The sequence below is a fragment of the Bombus terrestris genome, chromosome 13 (assembly GCF_910591885.1).
Source record: "Bombus terrestris chromosome 13, iyBomTerr1.2, whole genome shotgun sequence".
Classification (NCBI taxonomy): Eukaryota; Metazoa; Arthropoda; class Insecta; order Hymenoptera; family Apidae; genus Bombus; species Bombus terrestris.
This window is the reverse complement of record NC_063281.1, coordinates 5,944,779-5,969,443: the sequence shown is the minus strand read 5'-3', so window position 1 is coordinate 5,969,443 and position 24,665 is coordinate 5,944,779. Positions and strand designations below refer to the sequence as shown.

The 24,665-nt window shown below is 31.2% G+C and overlaps 1 protein-coding gene across 2 annotated transcripts in view; it reads right to left on the bottom strand.

The window, feature by feature from the left end:
- Window positions 1-24,665, bottom strand: part of LOC100650658 — a 316,011-nt gene that overhangs the window by 247,504 nt on the left and 43,842 nt on the right. Inside the window, exon 2 of one of the 2 annotated variants that reach the window (XM_048411568.1) lies at window positions 731-775. The exons of the other annotated variant lie outside the window; for it this stretch is intronic. The gene's annotated coding sequence lies outside the window, so the exon portion shown is untranslated. The remainder of the gene's footprint in view (window positions 1-730; window positions 776-24,665) is intronic. 2 annotated transcript variants of the gene reach the window in all.

Genomic DNA, 24,665 nt, shown 5'->3' with positions numbered 1-24,665 from the left:
ATCACTACCATGCTACTATTGTAGTCTTACAGATGTACACAGAGATGTAAAGGAGCAACTCCAAAAGGTAATAAGAAGAAAGTGGAGAGTAAAATGAAAGGAAGAAAATTGTAACAATCTCGAATGTGGACTCGACAAAAATGAACTAGGTTTCACAAGAAATGTGTTATACAGAGAATACGTTGATATAATTAAAGGTAGAACAAGAAACATTTTTAAGTAGTAAAATAAGAATTCAAAGATAAAAGTTGACAATTTTCAAAGAGACTTATCAAAGAAAATATTTTTATAGATAATTAATAAAGTTCTTTGTTAAAAAGGACACATATGATAGAATTCTTCAACCAAGAAGCTTTCTCGCAAAAATAAAATAAGATCCTTCACCAAAGTTAAAATTTCTTTCCGAACTTGAAGAATTAAAAGTATAGAGAAATGCAAGAAGCGGTATACTTTGAAACAAACTATGAAGAGGTAACGCGAAGTATTTAATGGAAAACTTCGCCTTTTAACAGAGCTAATAAACTCGATCCCAGCCCTATAGAAACCCTTTCTTGTCCAGAAACTTTCAACCTCCGTTTCCTTGTTTTATTCATCTCGAATCACGCCTCTCTTGACACATTTGCAGGAAGTAATTTTACAAGAAATCCTGAGATAGAGAATTGCAAGTTTCTGCAATTTAAACAAGAATTTGAAAAGCTTGCTTTTAAATATCATGCATTGTATCACTTACCACTTTTAATTGGGATAAATGCAAGAAGTTCTCCTTTCAATAAACCTGGAAAATTTCCATCATTAAGTACCACTTTTTTGATTCAGAAGAAAAGTATCTCCTTCTTCATACTAAAAGACACACTGTACCAAAAGATACAACGTCACCTTTACGGAAACAGAGATCAATGAATAACCATACAGCATTGTTAAAATGATGTAGAACACATTAGAACTAAAATCAAGAAGAATTATATAATAGTTTGGTCAAAGTTAGGAATCGATTAGACTCGTAGAACTAAATCATTACATGAACAGAAGTCGCTTCAAACTCAAACTAAACTGAACTAGATCTCAGTCAGAACTTAGTCAGTTAGTATGTATAGGCTTCTACATATATATATACACTACCGGTACGGGTAAGGAGAACAGAAAGGTACGTGGTCAGACAACCGTGAAATTATTGTTACAAAGATTATACTAATTGGACAACTAATGTATCCAAGAATTTTTAAAATGAAAAAGATGCGAATCTCATAAATATAAAACATATTTGACTATTGTAAGGGGAATAGGAACATATATTGTCACATATTATGTATTATACATATGTAATATACATATATTAATTGAATAACTTGAACGAGTAGAAAATGTGTTATATCTAATTTAACAGATTTTCAAATATAAAAGATGAAACATTTGGAAGAAGTGAATTATACACCAGTAAGTGGAATAAAAATATATGTGGTCAAACATACTCGAACTTTTCAAATATAAAAGATGAAACATTTGGAAGAAGTGAATTATACACCAGTAAGTGGAATAAAAATATATGTGGTCAAACATACTCGAACTTTTCAAATATAAAAGATGAAACATTTGGAAGAAGTGAATTATACACCAGTAAGTGGAATAAAAATATATGTGGTCAAACATACTTCAAATTATTTCACTCGATTGTTCCATCTATTGTAACAAATCGATATCCAAATCACTGCAGTCCACTAGTGTATATCATTTTAAAATAATCAGTTTTCGCTTTGCCGATATTTTTAATCGTTCAGGAAGGCTTAGGAAGAGATGTATAGATGTATGAACATATGCGTATATTCGAATAACGACTATGGGTCTCGATACGGATACAGCTACAGAGCAGACAGTTTTTGACCGTTAAATCGTGTTTTTGATGCATAAAGTGCGATGCACGTGAAAAAGAGCTTTTAAATATTCTACTAGCAGCTTTTCAAGCTCGTATAATCCTTTGAGGAATCCGATGACCAGACTATACGGCGTAACCGATTCATTAGGATGTTGCGAATGGATGGGTATCAAAACGACTATGGATCCAGACGGATACATGAATACGTGTATCGTGCGTTCGTGTGGTAGACTCGAATGCGCCCTGAGTGTGGGTCGGTTGCTTTCTATCACGATTTACATACACCATTCTGCTGAGTAATATTATCCCAATGTATATATAGCAGAAAGCCACTTCTATTTCTGATTATTCGTACCGTTAGAATTGATGAGAAACATATCTTGCTTCTGAAGATATTAAATCGCGAATTAATTAGCTATATTGTAAATTTGTATATGTTTTATTAATCTTATTGCTTTCGTATGATCATTCATGTGTGTTGGAAAGTTAAGTAGAATTATGATAAATACATAAAATAATATCGGGTAAAGTGTTGGATTCATGTTTCGTTCAAAGGAAGGAGGATGAGAGATACTTGAATGGGAGAGTTTGAGATAGGATTCTGTAGTGTTTGGTCTGTTATTGTTATTGTTTGTTGACTTGTGTGTAGCATCTCTTGTATTATAATATAATAGCGTTTCATATAATGGAATTTTCTAATGATCAATGAAAACTTGAGCCACTCAGAAACCATGCTAATCAACTCCAAATATTGAGGAATACACAATCTTTTCATCCTGTTCACAGTAAATTGATCATCTATGCACTATGCACTATGTTCATTCCATTAAAAAATCTTTCATCAATTTTTCAAGCACAGAATCGACTTTCCGTCAATTTCTCCATAATTATATTTAGATCGCTTGCATTAAAAAGGAAAGTCTTTAAAAAACGTGCTTTCGAAAGATTCTTCTTCCTTGTTTCGCTTGCAAATTTCCAATAGAAAAATAAAAATTATTCCGCTACCTAGTCTCACTAGCAATACGTCATTAAACAACACTGAATTATTAATACGCGGATATTTGTACAAAATTCATATTTTTACGAATAAAAAGTGGGATATAGGCAGAAATATTATAACAAGTACAACACTCTGAATACACTATATTTTTTTTATTATGTCTGTTCTGTGCATTTTCGTACTTTCAAAATTCCCACAAACGCATAAGGATGCATTGTCTATTAATTATTTTCTACAACCCAAGCGGTTCTTTTCATCTTTTTCATATCTGTTCCAACAAAATAGTTTTTGAAGCATAACCAATAATGTCTCCAGACCTCATTCACGAATCACTACCATCTTTATTGGTTCTGTTAAACTATATATTACATCCCATTGGGATTACGAATCGCGGCATTGGCATGGTTTTCTTGAGAACCTCGAGGTTTGAATCGATCCTTAACCTTGCGCCCCTCCAGCCACACAACCGTTTGCTTATCGCATAATCATCGTTCCGTAGTGCAACGATTACCTTGTCACGAGGATCTGCGAAATCTTAGAGTGAAAAATAGCTCATGGTTACTCTGAACGAACCTATCAACAAGTACCCTTGTTTTAACGTTTCGTAAAAGTGGCAATTCCAACGCGATATTTGCAAATCGCTTATTATAATAGAAAATTGCATAAGGAGAACCTATTATTTGTTTATTAGTTATCTTATTCTGATCAATGAACAAATATTAAACAGGACCTCCAGTTTACAATCTTTACGATTAAATATAACTGGTGGACATATTTTGTAAGAAAACGGAAAATGTCAGTTTCGAAAACGGAAGTACGAATTAGCCTCAGATATGGTTTTGATATTATGGGATTAAGTAACAATCATCATTAATTATCTGACTGGATCTTCCTACGAAGTTTAATTGACACAAAAATAAAGCAAATTAAACGCAGTCCGCTAATGGTTAGGCTGCGAATGTTCATGCGGATGTTTATGTATTTATGGTAAATTTAAATATGCAAACATATACAAAGCGTTCATAATATGTAAAAAATGTACGACAAAATATGCAAAATATCCAAAGTAAAGTACTTTATTCATTTAATTAACGTTTAGTGGGCGCAATAGATCTGTATTTCTTTAATAATGTTCAAACAAATATAAATTTGCATAAACATCATTAATCTACCACTGAATTCAACGTCATGTAAAATTCAAATTATCAAATAAAGTAAAATATTAATCAGTTGTTTGCCTAGTTAAGACATAACTAGTAATCAATTAATATTCATAAGAATGAGCCACTAAAAAGATGAGGTGATCCATTATGTTGCATTTAGGTATTCTGTGAGTGTACTACTATGCAAGGATATAAAGTGTGGCGCAGACAGGATGCATAAAATTGGACAGGAGATTACTCTGGATATGCAATTTCAATCCAGGAGGTCATTCATTACTTATTAGGATCAGTTTCTGGTGAAAATTCATCGATGATGTCGACATATGCAATTCTAGCCACGGATCGAATATTAATTTCTGTAAATTATCATTTTTTTTTTTTGTTGGTAACTCAGAAATTATCTTATAATTAATTATAAAAATTATATTATAATTAATTACTATAACATAAAATTTGGAAACAGTTGATGTAGAAAGATAATTCATAACCGTGTTTCTAATTTAAAATAATATAACTTTCCTCTAAAAATCTTCATTCTTTACTTTTTTTACGTACTCTATTCGGAAACTTGACTTCTTTTGTTATTTGATACCATGGGCATTGACAGCAATATATTGTCTTTTAATAAATATTAAAATCTGGAAATTAACGTTCTTTTGCTATTATTCCTTAACGATATAAAAATTATTTTTTAATAATTGGTTAGTAACTTTTTACGATCGCCTTCATTTTCTTTTTTTTTTTTTTTTTTAACATTGAAGAAACATTTTAAGTAACATTTTCTAGAAATTTCCAAAAGAGCTATCAATCTTCTTCTAAAAATTTTTAAGAAGCTATCAATTTTTTTCTAAAAGTTTGTATAAAGCTTGTTTCTAAAAATTTCCGGAGACTAGCTACAAATACTTTGTTTAAAATTTCTTAAAGGGCTACCAACATTTTCCTAGAGTTACCAAAATTTCTACGTCTCTCAGAGAGAATCTTTAATCAATAGCATACGCACGATTATTTGGTTGAGTTATCGATTGTCGACGATTGTTGAGAAACTCTGCAAGAGCTCGTGATCGAAATAAGGAACGCCGCAGGGGAATTGGTACGGTGATGGAAAGGTAATGAAATAAGGAAGGAATGGTCGTCTCGTATACTCTTGAGTCGATAATTTATTCGAGGAATGAAAGAAGTTAGGATATTCCACAATTTTGTTCCGTTCACGCTTCATGTAAAAACGAAAAATAAGATACAAGATGAGAGCTTTTCAAAGATCGGATGGAACGAAAACACGGTAAAAAATATTAGCAATCTGCTATTCTATCAACCTCGAAGCGTCACAAAGCGGAAAATGTGAATTTCGAAACTCGATGGCTTTCCTATTTATTTCTTTTTGCTTTTCCGTGTGTTTCTGATGTTTCCTTTTTTTTTTTTGTTCTTTTTGTAGTTTGTCCTTAGTGTTCTACCTTTTCTATCGTTTACGTTTCTTTTGTGGTTTAATTGATAATTAATTCAAAGCTCAGAATTTGATTTCGTTGCAATTAATTTAATTACCTATCTGCATTAAATATATGTGCTTATTGTTTCAAACTCTGGATTAGATTTAGATGCCTAATGTTTTAAAGTCTGGATTAGATTTAGGTATTTAATGGATCTAGACAATTAAAATGATTTGTGCTTTAATGTAGTTACGAATTCTAATATTTTTGAAGAGTAGGTATTTTCAAATTTACATTTATTTAGATATAAAAATTGATATGTTTCTAAAATATATGTTAATCATATTTATGATTAATATTTTAGCTTTCAAAGTTCTCTAAGTTTTTCCCACATTTCCTTAAGATATTCACCGGCATGCAAATTTTATATACTTTGCCGTGAGAATCGCAATAGATTGAAATAAACTACACCATAACATTTAATTTGTCCAAAATATCATTATACTTGCTCGTTTTCTCTCTGATAATACTATTTAAATCATTGTTCAAAATGTGTCATTTAATAAAATTTATCTTATTTTAATCATTTAAAAAAATTGAGTAATATAGTAGCAGACAATGTTAAATATACTATAAGGAGATTATGGATGTTTATGTAAATTCATATTTTTATGAATATGATGAAAAAATGAGATCTAAGTAGAAAATTGTTAGATAGAGAGATATACTTTAGATATTTTATACGCCTTTGCATATTACGCGCATTCTATGCATTTTTGCATGTGCAAATTTCTCATAAATGCATAAAAATCTAATTATAAGTTACAAGTTCAGATATAGGATATAAATTTACAATTTCGAGATTCTACAGAAAATTTCACAGAATACAATACAATAACTTAATTATCGAGTGAACTCGATCTAACTTCACGATAGAACAGTTTGTGCGATTCTATCCATTCGTTGCCGCACCTCTCTTGCCCGTTAAGAATCACGGAAAATTTTTCTCTGGAATTACCTCGACGATTCTTATCCAGCGACCACGAGAATTTCACTCCAGAGGAGAAATATTCGGTTGGAATTCGGCTTGGGCGAAAGTTTCGGCCTCATCTGGTATAATTTTGCTTTGGTCGAGAGCACGACACCGCAATCAAGAGAAATCTTTCGACGAGAGCTCGAGAACCAGCTCGGAAAAACGTAGTCGAGCTAAGGGATAACAACGAACGTTAAGAGTAGAGCCAAAATGGGAAAAGAATAATGGAGCGATGAAGGGATGACAGTCGTAGAGGGTAAACTAAAGGAAGGATGAGAAGGTAGGGCTATAATGGGAGTAGAGGTGAATATTTTAAAGAATGTAGAATTATAATACTAAAGTGATTGCAAAGGATTTGAGAAAAATGTTGAAGCATTTGAATTTCTAATTAATGAACTGAAATTTATAGGTAAATTTCATAATCAATATAGTGTAAAGTTACACAAAATGTACATAACATAAAAAATATATAAAATAGCCAGTACTACAGTATAGTACTTTCCGTAACACTTAGTGGATAAAACAATTTTCTATCGAGATTTTGTTTGTTAATTGTGTTTTGAAAAATATGGATTTGCATAAAAAACCGCAGTGTAGTAATTAGTGAAACTTGAGACTGATAGAAAATAAAAAGTAATTCTGAAATTAAAAATAATTGTAAAATTCTGGGCTTATGGAAGGATTTTGGATATTCAAGATCTTCAATTTGGGATTTATTGCGTGTGTAAAGTTTTCGATGTAGAAGATACATATTTTATGTATATTAAGATTCGAATTAAATGTAATATTTGGATTTAGGTTGAATATTTCTAGATCGTTTGTCTTTCATTGATTTTGACTTGAAATTCTATGTATGTACGCTATTTCGTGTAAATTAGGACCTCCAAGGTTTGAATAGAAAAGATCAGGATTTGCGGCGAATTTTTTATAGTAGGAATTTTTTACAATAAATGGAAAATTATGGCTGCTATTGAGGAAAGGGATGTCGAGGATTTTCCTAGAGTATGTCCTCGTTACACCTTCGTTTAAATTCATACTGTGAAATATAGCACTAACAATGGTGTAAATAAATTCTCTTTATCTTGACAGCTGTTGAATATGAAAAACTGAAATTATTCTTATCTTAATTCTCGGATCTTTAAGTAACACTCATATTTTAATTAAGGCGAACATTTATTCGACTCAAAAGATTTTAAAAAGTTGAAAGTGGAAACGTTAGACTTTTCAGTACTGAAATTCCTGGAATGGTAAACGTAAATCTGCATCCAGTGGAATTGACGTTGTTCATAAATCATTGGTTTCCGTTTCCTGTCTTTCCGTTCTGGCTCATTATGCTCAGTGTCGTTGCGAAAGATATATGTGCATTGCTAAAATAATTCATGGAAACGAAATTTCGTTTTCGACCATAGAGGATTGTGAAATAGATATTCGTTATACCAACGAAAAACTAATTATAGATAGAATCTCTGGTAAATACCTGAATTTATTACAAAAAATCATTACATTCATTAAAAATATTATACAACGTTATTTCTTTTCATACCTGTTAAACATAATTTATTTGTGAAATGAGAACGAACTTTTGATTATTCAATACCTAAACTATGAATCAAGTAAGATGATTTTTAAGTGATAGAAAACTATTGACGTTAAAATAAAACATTAAACAAAAATCAAGCAGCGATATCTAAAATTGATGGTTACATCAGCTCTATAGTAAAAGCAGAAATATACACTACCGTCAAGTTTTTAAATAGACGATATAAGTTTATAATTTAAAGTTGTAATAAATTTATTCTTTAAAAAAAAAGAAAAATAAAATACAGTTATAATATATTTATTCTAAGCTTAAATGCAATATTTTAGATAAGACAAATTTATTCCGTTCAAAAAAGAGAAGTGAAATATTGTCATAAAATTTATGAAAATTTATTATACATGTGCCTTAGAAAGAAAGTTCTCTTCATTTTAATTTCTATTACGATATAATAATTTACCCCATCAATCAAACGTTTTTATTAAGGAAGAGTATGTCACACATAAATTATCTGAATCTTGATGAAATAATCCACACGCTGCATAAAATTGAATTAATACGCGTTCTCTATTTGAAAAAGGTTTCACGTAATTATCCCCATTACGTTTGAGTTCGGTGTTCTTTATGAAAAAATTGCGTCTAATTAACGAGATTGCACTTCCATTTCGAATTTTACGAAACCTTTGAAATCGTACCTTGTACTTCGTACGAATTCAATCAGAGGTGAACAAGGATCACCTGTTCTAAAAGAAGCTCGTTAAATGATAAAAATCGGTAGCTGTCGTGAAATTGTTGAGAAATTATTAACTATTTTTGACTTATTGATATTTCTCGAGCGTTGATAAATCAACCGTAAACACGGCAAACGATCGCAGGAAAATAATTATATCGGATCGTATGGCTCAGTTACGACTAACGATATTAATACGCGTAATTTACGTTACTTGATAAACACTAATAAATCGTGAATTTCGTGATCCTGTACAAAATTATCTATTACAAATTACCTTTGAAGAAGAGTTTTAATTTGCATTTTTGTTTCGTATATTTTACGTAAATCGTAGATGTGAAATGTCGCAAATTATTAAAAGAAGGCTGAATCAGGGAAATCGATGCTTCTAACATTTTTCTCGTCTTCGTTGTTTCTATTTGAGCTTTTGAACACCAGAGGAGTGGTATCGAACGTTTCTGAACGAGATGGTTAATAAGATTTTTCTTTGCGTAAATTAAATTACACAAGCAGGTCTGATGTCTAGATTTTCGATATTGAAATAAATTAATGCTTCATCATAGACGACAGGAGTATATGAATAAATTCTTGTTGATTTTCGCCATGTGTATTTTCTCGCAGCGTTATCTCTCAGAATGCTTAATGCAAAGAACGTCAGATTCAGGATACATTTAGGTGAGTATACACGTCTAAGGTTTATGTACCAAGTCTATGGCAGGATAGAGGATTATTTAGATAGGTTAATTAATATTTACTAAATATCTGAGATATGCCTTCCTATTGCAATTATAATTATAATAATATAAACGTAACTAAAACATAGTTAAAACATAAGTTCTCTACGTCTACGAAAATTGAAGAAACAGTTTAATTTAGCGAAGAAGGAAATTTTCACATAACTAAAATTTCAGTGTTTCTGTCTCAAGATTGATTAAATTTTATATATGCTTCTTGCATTAATTGATACTAACTTGCCTTGATATAAATTAGCTTCATTTGCGCTACAATTAAAGATTTTAATGAATTCAAGAATGACAAATTCTCTTATATATATAATATTTTAATTTTCCTATTTTCCAGTAGAAGAGACGTGAAGGTTGTAAATTGTATCATTAACATATAGAAGTTCTATTACCAAACCCGCTACAGTTTTGCGAGAAAATTGGTTAGCACTAGTAAATTTTAACAGGTGACTCATAAAATTTCGTTAATAATATTAGTTGAGTTGTGTAGCAGGATCTAGACAGCAACAAAGAGGAATCTTTATAAAATGCAGCGACGTATAACACATAAAATTTTAACTCGAACGGGGTGCGTTTTCGTTTTTCTTCTTTTTCATTTCGCCTGATCTTCGAGTTAAGCCGGTTTAACTAGTTAAATTTCTACCGTGTGGCATGTGCAGATTCCACACTCGTACCAGATTTGAACAGAATGTGTAGTTACACGTACCTGAGTTTGCACTACATTCTGCTCGATTTCTCAAATTGATAGAATATATTTCTATTTTATGGTGTGTAAAATCAGGCAGTCGATCGTTTATTTCCATTCCTTTTCCTTTCCCAAGAAAAGTAACGATTGCTTTGAAAGCAATATTGTTAGTAGCAGTTAAAAATAACTTTGGAAGAGGACTGAAGTTGAATTATATTTTACTTTGTACTCTTACATTACATATATAAATTAGAAACGGAAATATTTCACACGTACACTTTCAAAAGTTCACAGTGTTCAAAGATAAAAGATAATATACTAGTTGTAAAAGAAATAGATTTTCTTTGTATAGTCTCTATCTTTTCTTTTTCTTTGATGCTTTTACTATAAATTTAAAAATTTTTTAGTAAGTATCATTAAGCTGTTTGCTAAAGAAGATATCCTCTGAATAGAGTGATAGCATTAATGCTTTCTTCATTTCCCAAAGTATTTTCCGCTGTTAAAATGGCTTGGCTTCGGTTTAAAAACACTTCAATTCTCACAATGTCACTGTCTGATTGTATTAAATCGGTCATATTCTTCTAAATTTTATTTTCGAAATGTCTTCTAGAAGATTACTTTATAACGATATAAGAACATTATTGATTTAATAAAAAAATCGATTATTTAGAAATGTTTAGAAACATTCTATAATCTAGTTTTTACACTTCTAAAACTTTTTTAAAAATGTATGGAACAGACACAGATTCTTTCGATTTTTTCTTATTATTGCACGAACGAATATAACTAAAATATAATATTATTAATTTTTTTTCTTTGAATAAGGATTGAACGTTCAATTTTTTATAAATAAATTGCAGATGTTTATGCACTTTTGCGACATATAGATGTACAAAAACATTTATAAATGTACGTGAATGCAAAAATATACAGAATATCAAAAGCGAGTTACGCGTTATGATATCCTGAGGATGAAAAATAGAACACTTAGGTTTTATTTTTTAAATTTTATAATTAGTTCTGTACGAAATTAATACAATTTCCATAGTATTTAGTTGTGATTCTGATTAATATTAAATAACAAAATAATTTCGATGCTGATGTGACGTATTAGTGCAATTATTTCTGTTTCAGCTACTGGTTAATATGAACATGTGCAACTGAATTATTCATAGTCGATCAATAGTCGCTACTCATTGATGTCTGGTTAAGTTTAAGCAAAGTGTGAATGACGTTTGACACACTGTCAACAGCATGAATACGTTCGAAAGTTCTACACGAAATTTCTCAGTTGCCATATTTGTACTTCGTTCCTTTCGCGAAATTTGCTCACCGTTTTACTCGTCAATGAAACGACTCTTTCAGATAGGAAACGTTTCAAGATATTTTCTCTCTTTTCAAGCCGTAATCTGGGCTACGTCTTTACCTTCTGCTTTTTCTGTTGAAAGGAATATTTAACTTGATATTTTATCTCTGCATATTTATTTCCAAGAAGAGCAACAGTTCTTCGTAGTAGATTTAATATTCGTTATTTTTCAGACACAAACAAAGAAAGGAATTACAAGCAGTTTTTGATTAAATCGTAATTACACATTTCAATCGAGTTATTTTTATTGCACGTTGTATTGTATTCGCATTGTAATTTTGCGATGGCATCCATAAAATAGCTTGATTGGTTCTCTGATGATTCCATTGTCTCATCGTTGGTCAAATTATGTTGGAAGCTCGTGATATCGAGATCAGTATGCGGATAGCCGCGTGCAAAGCTCATGCTGCATTACCAGACCTATGTCACGCGTGTTCGGTGCATAGGATCGATGCATCAACTCGACATCGTCGATCTAAGTGCTAAAGCTTGTATCTTGCCGGAATCATTTTTTATTTTTTCAGTGATTGATACACCGGAATAAAATAATTCAAGTTCTAGCGCACGATTCTATCTAGCGCGCTATATTTCTCTGTCAGGAAGTTACCTCCCAGCTATGAATAGTCACTTCTTGTTTGCAAACAGAAGAAAAATCAGAATTGAAGAACGGAAAATTGAACGTCGATATCGAAATTCAAAAATTTCAATGTGATTGAGTGTTTTATGAATGAAATATTAGAAGATAATGGCATATTAAATTATAAAATGGATAAGAAGGTCTTTTATATCATTTGTTAGGTCGTCCGAAAAGTTTCTTTCGTTTTATAAGGAAATAATGGATGCACAACATTTTTCGTTTTATATTATTTTATCGAATTACGTATGATCCATTTTGTTCTATCAAAATAAAGATCATAACGTTCGACAGATCAGGTTTCATGTTTGTGTAAAGAAGCATCGTTGGTAAAAGACGTGTCTGTAGAAGAAAGACACCTTTCGGACAACTTAATAGTGGACAAAGACGATTAAAGTATCAGAATAGAGAATTAAAAATGAGAATTAAATGATCAAGTACCTGAAAATGAAGGATAACAGGGATAAATTATTCCGGACAAAGTCGAAAAAACAAATAAGTTGGATTTTTGTTATCACATTTATGTAGTATCTGAATGGGTCTTAGAGGAAAGGACAAGTAATGATGTTTTGCTTTAATAAATGATATTCGAAGCAACGAAATGATCACAATGCTGTCTTATTCTCATAGGCGGCTTCCGACTTCCCGATTCACAGTCTTCGGCTTCTACACTCGCTCGCTCTCGCTTCTCAACTCACACTCTGCACACCTTTTGCATCCGTCCTCTCCGGCATCTCAACTAACTCTGCCTTTAGCGTCTCTTTGCCCTTTCCCGTCCTTCGGAACACGTGTCCCGAAACGCCCGTGGCCAGGGTCACGCAGGCCTTTTCCACGAAAACTGTCCACTTAAAAAGACCCAACGACACATTGATGTACCGACGATGCCGCGGTTCTTGCAACTTTGTTTACGGTTCGGCCGATACCTTAGGCCTTTTGGCCCCGATACTACATTTATTGTAATGGTTTATAATTCTGAAAAGTGAAGATTGAAAAGCAAAAATTTAAGTGAAATTTTAAATGATAATGGAATTATCATTTTCAATAGAATAATATTAATATAACTGGAAAAGAAATAAAAAGTATTTCAAATTATTTTCTAAATAATGTTTGCCTAATTTTTCCATGACTTTCAAATATTTGAGAAACTGAAATTTCATGTGAATAAATCGTTTGCTTCTCACTCGTTCAGTATCTTGTGTAACAGAACGGACTTTTTACTGGATATTCGTGTACAAAGGAACAGAAATATACTTGAAAATGCAAATATGAATACCGCAAGGGAGAAATTTATATCGTAGGAAGATGCAGCTCATGGATTATATATTTGAGAATCGTATATCGTTGTGGTTTTCTATTTTTAAAAGATGTGATGGAAAAATGAAATACACGAAAGAGAAATTGTATTCGAAGCTTGAATTAACAGTTACAAACGTGATGTTATTTTTCATCTTGATGTATTACACAGAAAAAGAGTGTACGAGTGAATTGCTTGACGTTTCGTCAAAAATATCGTATATTTTTTCCATACATATGAGATCAAACGCATGAAATGTTGAAATTTCCAATTCCCCTGCTTAAAGCTCATATACAATTCTATTTGCATCATAATTCCATTTTGATTCAGTATAATGGTCATTTCACTGGCTATTTCATTCCTTTCTGGGCATGTCTTTAAATTATGTTTACCTATTTTTTACATTGTTTTATTATTCGATGTTTATTTCTACGAGTAACTGTGCAAAAATGAGTAAAGAAGCCTAACGTGGGAAGAATTTTACCGATTTTTACCGAAATTACAGTTAGTCCCATAATTAGCCATAAAACACTGATTAATTTAAAATTAAAGATTCCTTTCAGAATCCATTGTTTCATTAATTATATTTTCCGCGGCTACCCTGCATATTCAGCTTTTAACGCGGTCATATATGCACTCGAGGTTTATTAAATCGATGTAACATTGTGCAATATTTTATTACATCGACAATAGAGATATACACGTAGAGAACTTTTAAATAATTTCAACTAATCTCGATTAAAGTAATTATTTTTGACATTTTTTTTCAATCGCTTACCACAAAATGAAATTAGTTTTTTCCCCTTTTGGTTGACTGCTCTCTTTGCCGTGTGATAATTAAAGCTTTGAGAATTAAAATTATAGTAGAATACAGTTTTTGTATTTTAAAAATTATATAATTATTTGAGCACAAAATGGAGATGTATGAAGTACTTTCAACTGAATTTCAACTTCAACTGAATGGCAGAATTATATTAATTACATCAGAAAATTTATTTGCAGTTATCACGAAGTGAAGTTAAATTTTTTCTTATTTTGTTAATTGTTTTCTCTTGTATGCTTTAGAAATTAAAATTTTGTTTGAATTTGTCGAATTCAATCGTAGTTCTTATATTTGTGTAATAATAGTATTATAATTCTTATAATTCCACAGATACATTCTGGCTTTCAGTTTATTTATCGTAAAGAGCTGTTCCAATATGTGTCTTATCAGCTCTACATATATCTTTTTCAAAAAGGGAAAATGTGACGCGAGAAAATGTAACGAAATAATTAAACTACCATAACGCATTTTAATGACAACTTTTTCGTTGTCTCTGTTTCCACGTGGCTACACGTGAAATATTTCATAAGGTTACAGAATTCATGAACAGTAGATATCCTCGTAACCGGGAGAAAATATGGTCAAACGTCTCTTTTTTATAATTTTTTAATGTAAAACTAATTTTCTAAAAAGTTCGCGTGGCACGTTATTAAATGGGTCCCTGTAGACTCGTATAGACCTATCATGGAACCATCAGTCCTTAACGTTTATGTATAAATATGCTCCCTTGGAAAATACAGGGGAGAAGTGGATAGAATTTTAGTAGAATAGGTCGACCACCAATCGGCCAAACGGTGAGTAGAATAGGTCGTATAGGCCAAGGTGCAGATTAAGGGTAATATTCCTGTACGTGAGCAGACAGCCAGTGAAGTGAAATACGTGTGCAGGTGATCGAAATATAGCCAACATTCTTTGATGATATTGAAATTCTTTTTGCGATGATATTCTGCTTGGTTGGAGATGCGTTTATGATAATTGATTATGTATTTCTCAATTAAAGTAAAACACTACCTGTAAATACTTTGGATCGATCGAAGTATGGAATATTTTTCATTAACTTTCTTTCCTTTTTATTTGAATTTGTCATTATCAATGATTTTTTGGTAACTTTTATCGTTACATACAATTGTTTCTTAAAAATTAATTTAATGTAATTAGTTTATTTAATGACGTATATCTATTTGTCAAGATTTTTTGAAACTGGAAGCACTCAATTCCTGATGCTTCTCACTAGACATTTTTTAAAAAGAAGTTTTAAATTCCAAAATTCTACAAATTCTCAATTTTTCCTGAATTGTGGTAAGGAAATAAAAATTCAGACTTCTTTAAGGAATGAGTTAATTATATTAAACAATAAATAAGGGTTGAAGATTTTTCTTCATCATTTATAACTGAAGAATTTCTTACACACCTACTTGCTTCATAAATTCTTTTATAAAAGTTTTCTTATGAACAATTGGTTGTTTCTTTATAATATTGTATCTCCAAGATATATATTATTCTCAATAATCTTGAACTACAATATATTTGAAATATCTTAACGAGCAACGCTAGCGAGTAAAAATTATTTTCTTTTCACAAATGTAAAAATTTATTCATAAACAACGAGACAAGAATTTTATTCGAAACAAACTATATTGTATTAACGCATTTCTTTATAATTTCGAAGAAAGATGAACGAATAGATGTCTACCTCCCATCAAAGTGATGCATGCTTGATCGAGAAGTTGCACTTATCTTGAAATATTTCCGAGAGATATCCACTTCCTTTGTGACTGTGAAAGAAGGTCGGAATCTAGGCCAGGCATAAGCCGTTCATACTAATACGATTTCGTAGGAATACAGGTAGGAACTGATTAATTTAATAATTAGGTCAGATCGCCACGATTTGGAAACTCATTAGTGACACGTGAAACACATGGCTGAAAGGCATCTCGACGCATAACGATAGCGTTTCCTCTTAATTAGGTTCTATTGTGGAGATATTGGAATTGTTTATGAATGCAACCGCATTCCAAAGTGTTGCAATTATGGGAGATTGCTTTGTATCACGCTTTATATTTAGAATACATCCAGACCCAAGATATCGGATTTTAGACAAGATAAACAGGGATATATCGTTTCTTAATACTTTCTCTCTATTTCTAGTCCAAGTTTGACTCTTTCATAACGAAAATTTTAATGTTTTGTCATGGCACTTTTTCGACATTATTCACTTCGCCTACTATAGTAATAAAATAAAGTGAAGAATATAAATGAAAAGATATCAATGTTGTATAAAATAATATTTCACAAATTTCTACACTTCTATAACTAGAGTCTCGATATTTCTTGATAATACAGCTGTTTAAAATTATTCATAGTTTCTACCATAATAATAGAATAAAATTGCGAATAGAGAAGGGATACGTAATATGTAAAAGATACGATAATGCAAAAAATAATCTTTTCTTAATTTTTACCTCAAATTGCACGCATTTTTATGCGAACACGAATTGTATCACGTTCGATAAATAATTAATCATTTATCGATTTAACGTAATTAAATTTCATTGCGCGAGTAATGCGTTAAGTGTGATTATAATCTCGATACGCGTTCATCCGTCAAGTGTTACTTTCATCGTCATTGGCGTGCGGCTTTTATACGAATAAACGTGTTGACACCTAATTTATTAATAATTTAATAAACTCTCTGCAGAAATCAAGTGTCGTGTTAGTTGCACATATTGTGAACAACATTGCAAAACTTTAATCGTAAATAAATTTCCTTATTAAAAATTATGATAACTCGAATTAAATCGTTTTATTAGAAAAATGCATAATAACAAAATAAAATGAACCTATAGTAATCGTTACAAGAAAAAAGATAATGCTGAATTAATGATTTCGAACGAATAAAAATACGTACTTTTTTTAGAATTTCAAATAGATCTAATATCTTTCATGATACGGTGGAGATATCATTTCTTTAATTGCGCTATATTTGTATTGCTGACCACGATGTTGTAATATCTGCGACTCCAGCTACTCATTAGCGTTCATAAATTTTACTAAATATAAATTTCGTTTTATCGCGAATAGAGAAAAGGAAAACTAAGCTACCAAAATGGGATAATTTAAAAATCCCTTATCTGACTGTAAATTTTTGGCTGATAATTTCTGCTGACATCACAAAGTGTAATTACGATTTAACAGATAATAGCTTACACGGCAAATTATTATTTAAATAAAATTAATATTGAAACTTCTTCAAAGAATAAAACTAATACATAAAGAAACTACTTGTGGTAAAAGATAAAGAATTGTAATTTAGAATAAATTTTATTATTTTTTATTTCACCAATGCATTCGAGAAGAATGTTATTTTACCTCGCAATATTATTGGGTGAAATAAAATGTAAATCCAATAATTCACGGGATATACTATAAATCGAATTTAATTAATTAATATAAGAAACCATATTAACAATTAAATGTAATATATGCAATAAAGAATATATCGTAGCTCAATTATAATACAGCGTTGTACAATGTTGTTACAGGCAAGTTTTATATACATCGTTTTTAAATTTCATAAATATTACTAGTGCCCACTATATCAGATTCTGTAACTATTTACAAGTATTTTAACAGCAGCCACTGAAGTCAGACAAACTTGTAACAAATTTACTATGTTGTGTATGTATAATGTTATTCCTCGTACCAACATGAACATCAATATTTGTTTCGACAATAATACTTGTTCAGACGAAACGAAGATTCTCTGTTTACAGAACTTTTCTCCCTTAACTCCACAACGATATGTATCTACCCTACGTTATTGCAAAGCAAACAGGAGAGATGTCCTTGGAATGAATTACAGATAAGCTGGAATCTTCAACTAATCTTGCGATTGATTGTGTTTGCTGAATGTAACCAATTCCCATTGTCGTTAGCTGGGTCTATTGTTTGCTATGATACTTTTCACGTTTATTGGAGCAACAAGCGTATCGTCCAATTAAAGGCTTGTTTCTGATATAGTGTACTAGACTTTCTATAAAGTCACTCTCGAAGTATCGACAACAATCGATAACTTGCATCTAACTTGTGCGATTAATTCTTGCCTTGTTGGTATTTCTTTGTATAATAGAAATCTTCTCGCGCGATTGAAAATAACGATTCACGCATCATCATATGAATGACAATCTTTAATTATTGTTGAATGCGAAGAATGATTATCGAGGAATTAATGAAAATATCCTAATATGAACTAGATCTGCTTTCAAGAGAGATGTTGTAGCAATCTGGGGAAGTTGCAGTTCTCAGTCATCATCAAATTGGTTTTCGTAATCGACTATTAATTAATTTATCGAGTCGGCAACTTAATATCTATGCTTATAGGTAAGTCACGAGAGCGTGAATAGTTACACAACAACGAATGCGTTCGATGGTTCACGTTTCCGAGTACATTATTGCGATGATCTATCTTCGTGTACTAATTAGCACACTTCAATTTACATGAAATCATTTCTGTTCAATAAACCAATGGTTCTTTAATGTAAGTATAGTATAAATATAATATAATAAGCATAGTATAGTACATTTTATAATTATTTTCTTCGAAATCAGTTGATAAATATTTTCAAGGAATTTTAGAAATCTTTTAAGGCAATAATTTTATAATTTATCAATTTTAAAATCTTCCACGGTTATTAATATTTTTGTTAACCAATTAAACCGGGAAGAGAAAATATATCTTTTAATATCTTTTTATGATTTGAATCATTCTACGAACTAAATACTAATTCACTATAGTTCTCTTGATAAATTGTAACTAAAATTTATGATCGAAAGCAATTTGATATAACCCATGTGTTGCCATAATGGATGATACCACAATGGAATGGTAGTGACGGGCTATCAGAAAAAGCTATCTGACTGTTAGGCTGCCAGGGAAATTTTAAACTTTTCCAGACAAAGACACTTTGTAGCGGTCACATCGATTAATTTCACTAGCGATTGCATATGACGGCTGAATGTTGCTACATTAAAAGACGCTCAATTCTTAGTTATTCATTTCGGTACATTCCAATTCAAAATAACCCGCATATGTACAAACCTATAAATCAATATATGTAATTCTTTTACCATTCGAAACTAAAAACATTCGAGATCAGATTTGGTACTTTGACTGCTACGCGAATTTTATATAGTTTGTTCTTACATGTTACGTATTACTTACTTAATGTTAACTTAGATACTTATATGTTAATATGTACACAGTGTGTACCGCATACCTTCCGATACAATTCTTAAGGTATCTCCGACAATCTGACAAAAAATTATTTTCAATAAATGTTAATCAGCTTTCAATCGGCTACAAATTGCGATATAAGAAATTTCTCAAAAATTGTTTTCTCGATAAAAAGTTAGTTATCTGGACTTTTCCAAATGACACTACATATCCTTAACTTTACTCTATTATAACTGACGCTAAAATAAGTTGAACGACCTACTATTCTATGACCTTGTTATGGCCTCGAATCTTCAAATATAAGCTTAATCAAAAACAATGTTATCGTTAAAAATTATTTTCTTTTGATCAAATTATACATTTGACATTAATACATTCAAAATGTTAACCATACCGATATAATCACCAATTATTACAATATCGGGCAACGCGTTGAAGGAAAATACAAAATATAAATGAGCCAAGTTTTTTAAAGTTTTCGAAAGAAGAATAAAGTCATGATAGTAAGGAAAAATTAAAATTGCGATTTCGTCCTTCAGACAGGTGATTTATAGACTCCCTCTGGAACAGAAGGAATGAAAAGTTTAATAGGCATGGCTGATAAAGGAGAAGTTCGTGGAAAGATTGTTTCATATTCCGGATAACGTTGATAATCGAAGTAAGTCCGTTGAATAATTCTTTCACGCAAGGATATACTTTCGAATCTTCTGGTTTGTCTCGCGTGTTCTCTCGAAATTTTTGTATGCATAAAAATACTTCCTTCAACGAGTGATTTTTTCGTTTGTTCTTGGTACTACCGTGATACACCAACAATGCTCAAAGAAAATATGCAACCAGTTTATAACGACTGAGAATTTTGGTCTAACACATTGAGAATATTGGTCTAACTTCTTGCAGAAAAAGGGACGTTAGAAAAGAAGGAACATTTTATCAAATTCTAAGAATATTTAATATATTATTTATGATTTTAATATATAGCAGTGTATGGGACAAAGTTTTTTCAGTAACTTCTTAATTTGCAAATTTCCATATAATAAAATATTTGAGAAGAAATATTGGAATATTAGAAATATTTGACAAATTATATATATTATCTAAATGAGAAGAAATATTGGAATATTAGAAATATTTGACAAATTATATATATTATCTAAATTATTAGATTGAAACACAATTTTTAATTGAGGCACTTTTACATTTTTTCTGGGTGTACAATTTATTTCGATAAGTTGTGTTCATACAAAAGTGAAAAAACTCATTTTTTCCCAATCAAACCTAAATAACATAAAGAAAGTACATATTGCACTAAATATTTCATATAACATTTGCATTTTAAATAGCGAATTATTCACTTTTTAAATGTTTGAATTGATTTTTTATCGTTCTCACTATCTCATATAATACCGAAAGTTCGTAGAAGCATATATTTCATGGGAAATTGTAAAATATTATAAAAACAGTCGTTTATATTACCAAGTATGTAAATATGAAACCGGAATTTTTGTATAGAAAATACACGTTTATTGTATGAAAATGATTAAAAATATTTTATTCGAAGTATCCCTAGCCCATCGCTAGCTATACATTTCTCCCACCTGTCTGGCAATTGGTGGATGCCACGCCAAAAAAACTGTCGCTCTTTTGAGGCAAACCAGTCATCGAACCATTTTCGTACATTTTCGTAAGAAGTGAAGTGCTGGTCAGAAAGTGCGTGTCTCATCGATGCAAATAAATAGTAATCGGACGGAGCCAAGTCTGGTGAGTAAGCCGCGTGCGAAAGTATTTCCCAACTGAACGCCTCAATCGTTTCCTTAACCGGTTTTGCTGTATGTGATGGTGCATTATCATGAAGAAAGAAAAATTACTTTGCGTTGCCTTTTTTGATATTCTGGTCGTTTTTCACGCAAAGCTTGATTCAAATCGATCATTTGTTGTCGATAGAGCTCAGTATTAACGGTTTCGTCAGGTTTTAACAGCTCATAATAGATCACGTTCCACGTTCCACGTTCTTCGTTCCTCACGTCAAAATTGCCACTTCTGAATTTTTTAAACTACTCAAAGCACTGTGATTTACCAAGAGCATGCTCACCGTAAGCTTCGACAAGCATTCGATGCGATTCTGCAGCAGTTTTCTTCAAATGGTAACAGAAAATCAATGCTGTCCGCAAATCGTAGTTTCCAGGCACAAAATTCGACATGGTCAACGCTATTACAAACTATGCTGTTGTATGAAACTTGTATTGTTCTGAGTCGAAAATGTTTGTGAGATGTCAACAAAGACTTTTGGCATCAATGACGCAGTTTAGTGATAACTACATTATCAGCTAGGGCCATCTATAGGCAAATTCCGGTTTCATATTTATAGACCTGATAAAAATGTGCAAGTAAAATTTATACGACGGCTGATTCATTTACGAGCAAAAGTCTCCTAATTATTTCTGAATTTATCACGGTCCAAGAATTTCCGCATATTTTCACCCACTTAACCCAGCCACAAGTATTTTCGATGGCCCACCAAGAGAGGGCAAAAGTTCCTGATTCGAGGAGAAACAAGAGAGAACAACAGAGAAAATAGACGTGAATCTACATCTGCGCTAAATTATTAAATACCGTGTATGTATTTTATGCGCATGCAGACAGGTTCACGATAGTATTCGTATACTTGTAAACACTTCTATGTACTATGTACTATGTACTATGTACAATGTACATGAATGTACTATGAGTGTCAGACAAAATACGAGTATTAATTAAAGTAATCAATTATCCATTTTATTGATAGTATAAACTAATTTTCTACTAAATACATGCTTAATATAAATATCTTATTAATAATTAATTTAGGTATTATAGGTAATTTCTCTATAGATTTTCAGATTCGTATCATATTTTTTCAAGAACGTGCTCAGATAGATTTTTGATTTTCTAGTAAATATGTGTTTACATTAAATATACTGTAACTTTTATATCAATTTTCAAATTAGTTTCAAATTTTACCAATGGAATAATGATAATCGCGTTTCACCGATGATTAAATTTCTATATGTTTTATATAATACACACAATATAGACATAAAATTTTCTATGGTAGGTGTTCAAATACTTTCGTCAACTAGTATATATGTTTGAAAGAATAAGTCGAATTTAGAAATTATAGGATTCTTGAATTGTTAATATAGGTAATGGGCGACTAATGTTTACTGGATCATTAAATCATTTTATTCGTGAGTTACGACGACCAGTAGTGGTACTCTGCTTGGATAATATTCGAATCGTTGCTTTGTAACCTGCATGCTCCAACGATGTGTTATTACTTGCTGTACACAAAGCTCCCTTCATAAATAACAGGAAGCTTCCCTTGTATCACGTTCATCTTTGTTGAGATCTAGCTTCACGAGATAAATCCTGGCTATGTGTTGCTGTATAGTTGATTCATACATGGGTCGTGTAGAAGCCACAAAGACAAATCCGCAAATTGAAAAGTATAACAAAATAATGACGTTATAAATATCGTTTTTTAAATTTACCTTAGAATTCATCATAGTTCGTATCATCTTCTCATGATGAATGAATTTGTGCAAGTAAACCATTTACTTTTTGTGAATTAAATATTAATTAAATATTAATATTTGGATTGTAAAATGGTACTGTTGTATAAAATAATATTGCAATAACTATGTTACAAAGTCTAAAAGAAAGTTATTTTATGTGTATTCTGGATATAATTACTTACTTATTGGTTAATACCTACGTCCCATATGATGTGACAATTATTAATCTTAACAATGTATAGTTTTCGTTAATTATATATTTATGAAATGAAATTAGGAAATTAATAACAATCTGAATTGTTTACTTCAACTCCTGAGAGATTCGTATCACATTCGTGGATATTAAGTAATCAAATTTCCAAAAATTACAAATCGCAAGATAAGCACCCAATTGTGCCGAAAAATCTCTCAAGAAATCGGAGGGAAAGCCTGAGTGAAAGAATAAGTTAGGGAGTTTCTATTTCCGTGCAAACGTTTTCTTGTCGATGGACCGCAATAAAAACGTCGATGAGGCAAGATATTCCCCCGGGTCTCACGGCGTCGACGAGTTTCTTTCGAGCCATGCTGTTTCCCCATTGGATCGGCACACAGGGAAGTAAAGCGAATTTGTTGTTTACGATGCCGTGCACACAACCGCGAGACATGTTCGCCACGGGTGGTTATTCGTGGCTTGGAAAGCAGGCGCGATAGAATCCGAGAAAGTTATAGGATAGATGTCAACCGCAAAAGTGATGATATATGTACAACATGTATGTACAAGGTGCATTAATACGACCATGGAACGTCTATATATTACGTCCTACTAGGTATGCTTTACATCGAATCTCGATTTAGAATGTCTATCGATCAGGTTCTTTGTCCTGGTCGATTGTTTCCTTTACTCTTTGGAAATTTCCTCTTATATGGAATATAATTTTTTGAAATTTTTGTGACTTGGGATATTGTGAAACCTGGTTGCTGCATTTTTTGAATAATGGAAAGTTTTTATTCTTATGCTATCATGCCTGAGAACTTATCATGTCTTATAAATTAAAAAATTAGTAAACTTAAATACGTTATTACTATTCAATATTAAACGAAGAATAAAAAAATTATTGTTTGATTAGTTGATAAAAATAATGACTTAGCAATTATATTATTACAGTAATGTTTACCTTTTCTGAGAACTTAATAATACTATCCGTGAAATATGTGGTTACCATACTGAATCCGTAAAAATTAGTAGTGAAAGAGTCAAACAAGATTGGCATAGGGTGAAATTTCACCCATAATAGCCTTTAAAGTTTAAACGAAGGGATAAATCGAATGTAGAAATTGTAACAAAGGAAAGTGAAAAGCAATGATAAAAATTAATTAAATGTAATTTCTAGACGATTTGCGACAGAATAAATTGCTGTTAGAAATTAACAAATCACCGGAAAGTTTTGTGGGATACAAGGATCATGACTTTCTACGTTTCTCTAATTTTAACTGTTGTTGAAATAAGTGAACGGTTGGATTAGAATCATGCAATACAGAAATCAATTTACTACTCTTCAGTAAATTCCAAGTTTCGTGAAACCCTTTCTATTCCTTTTAA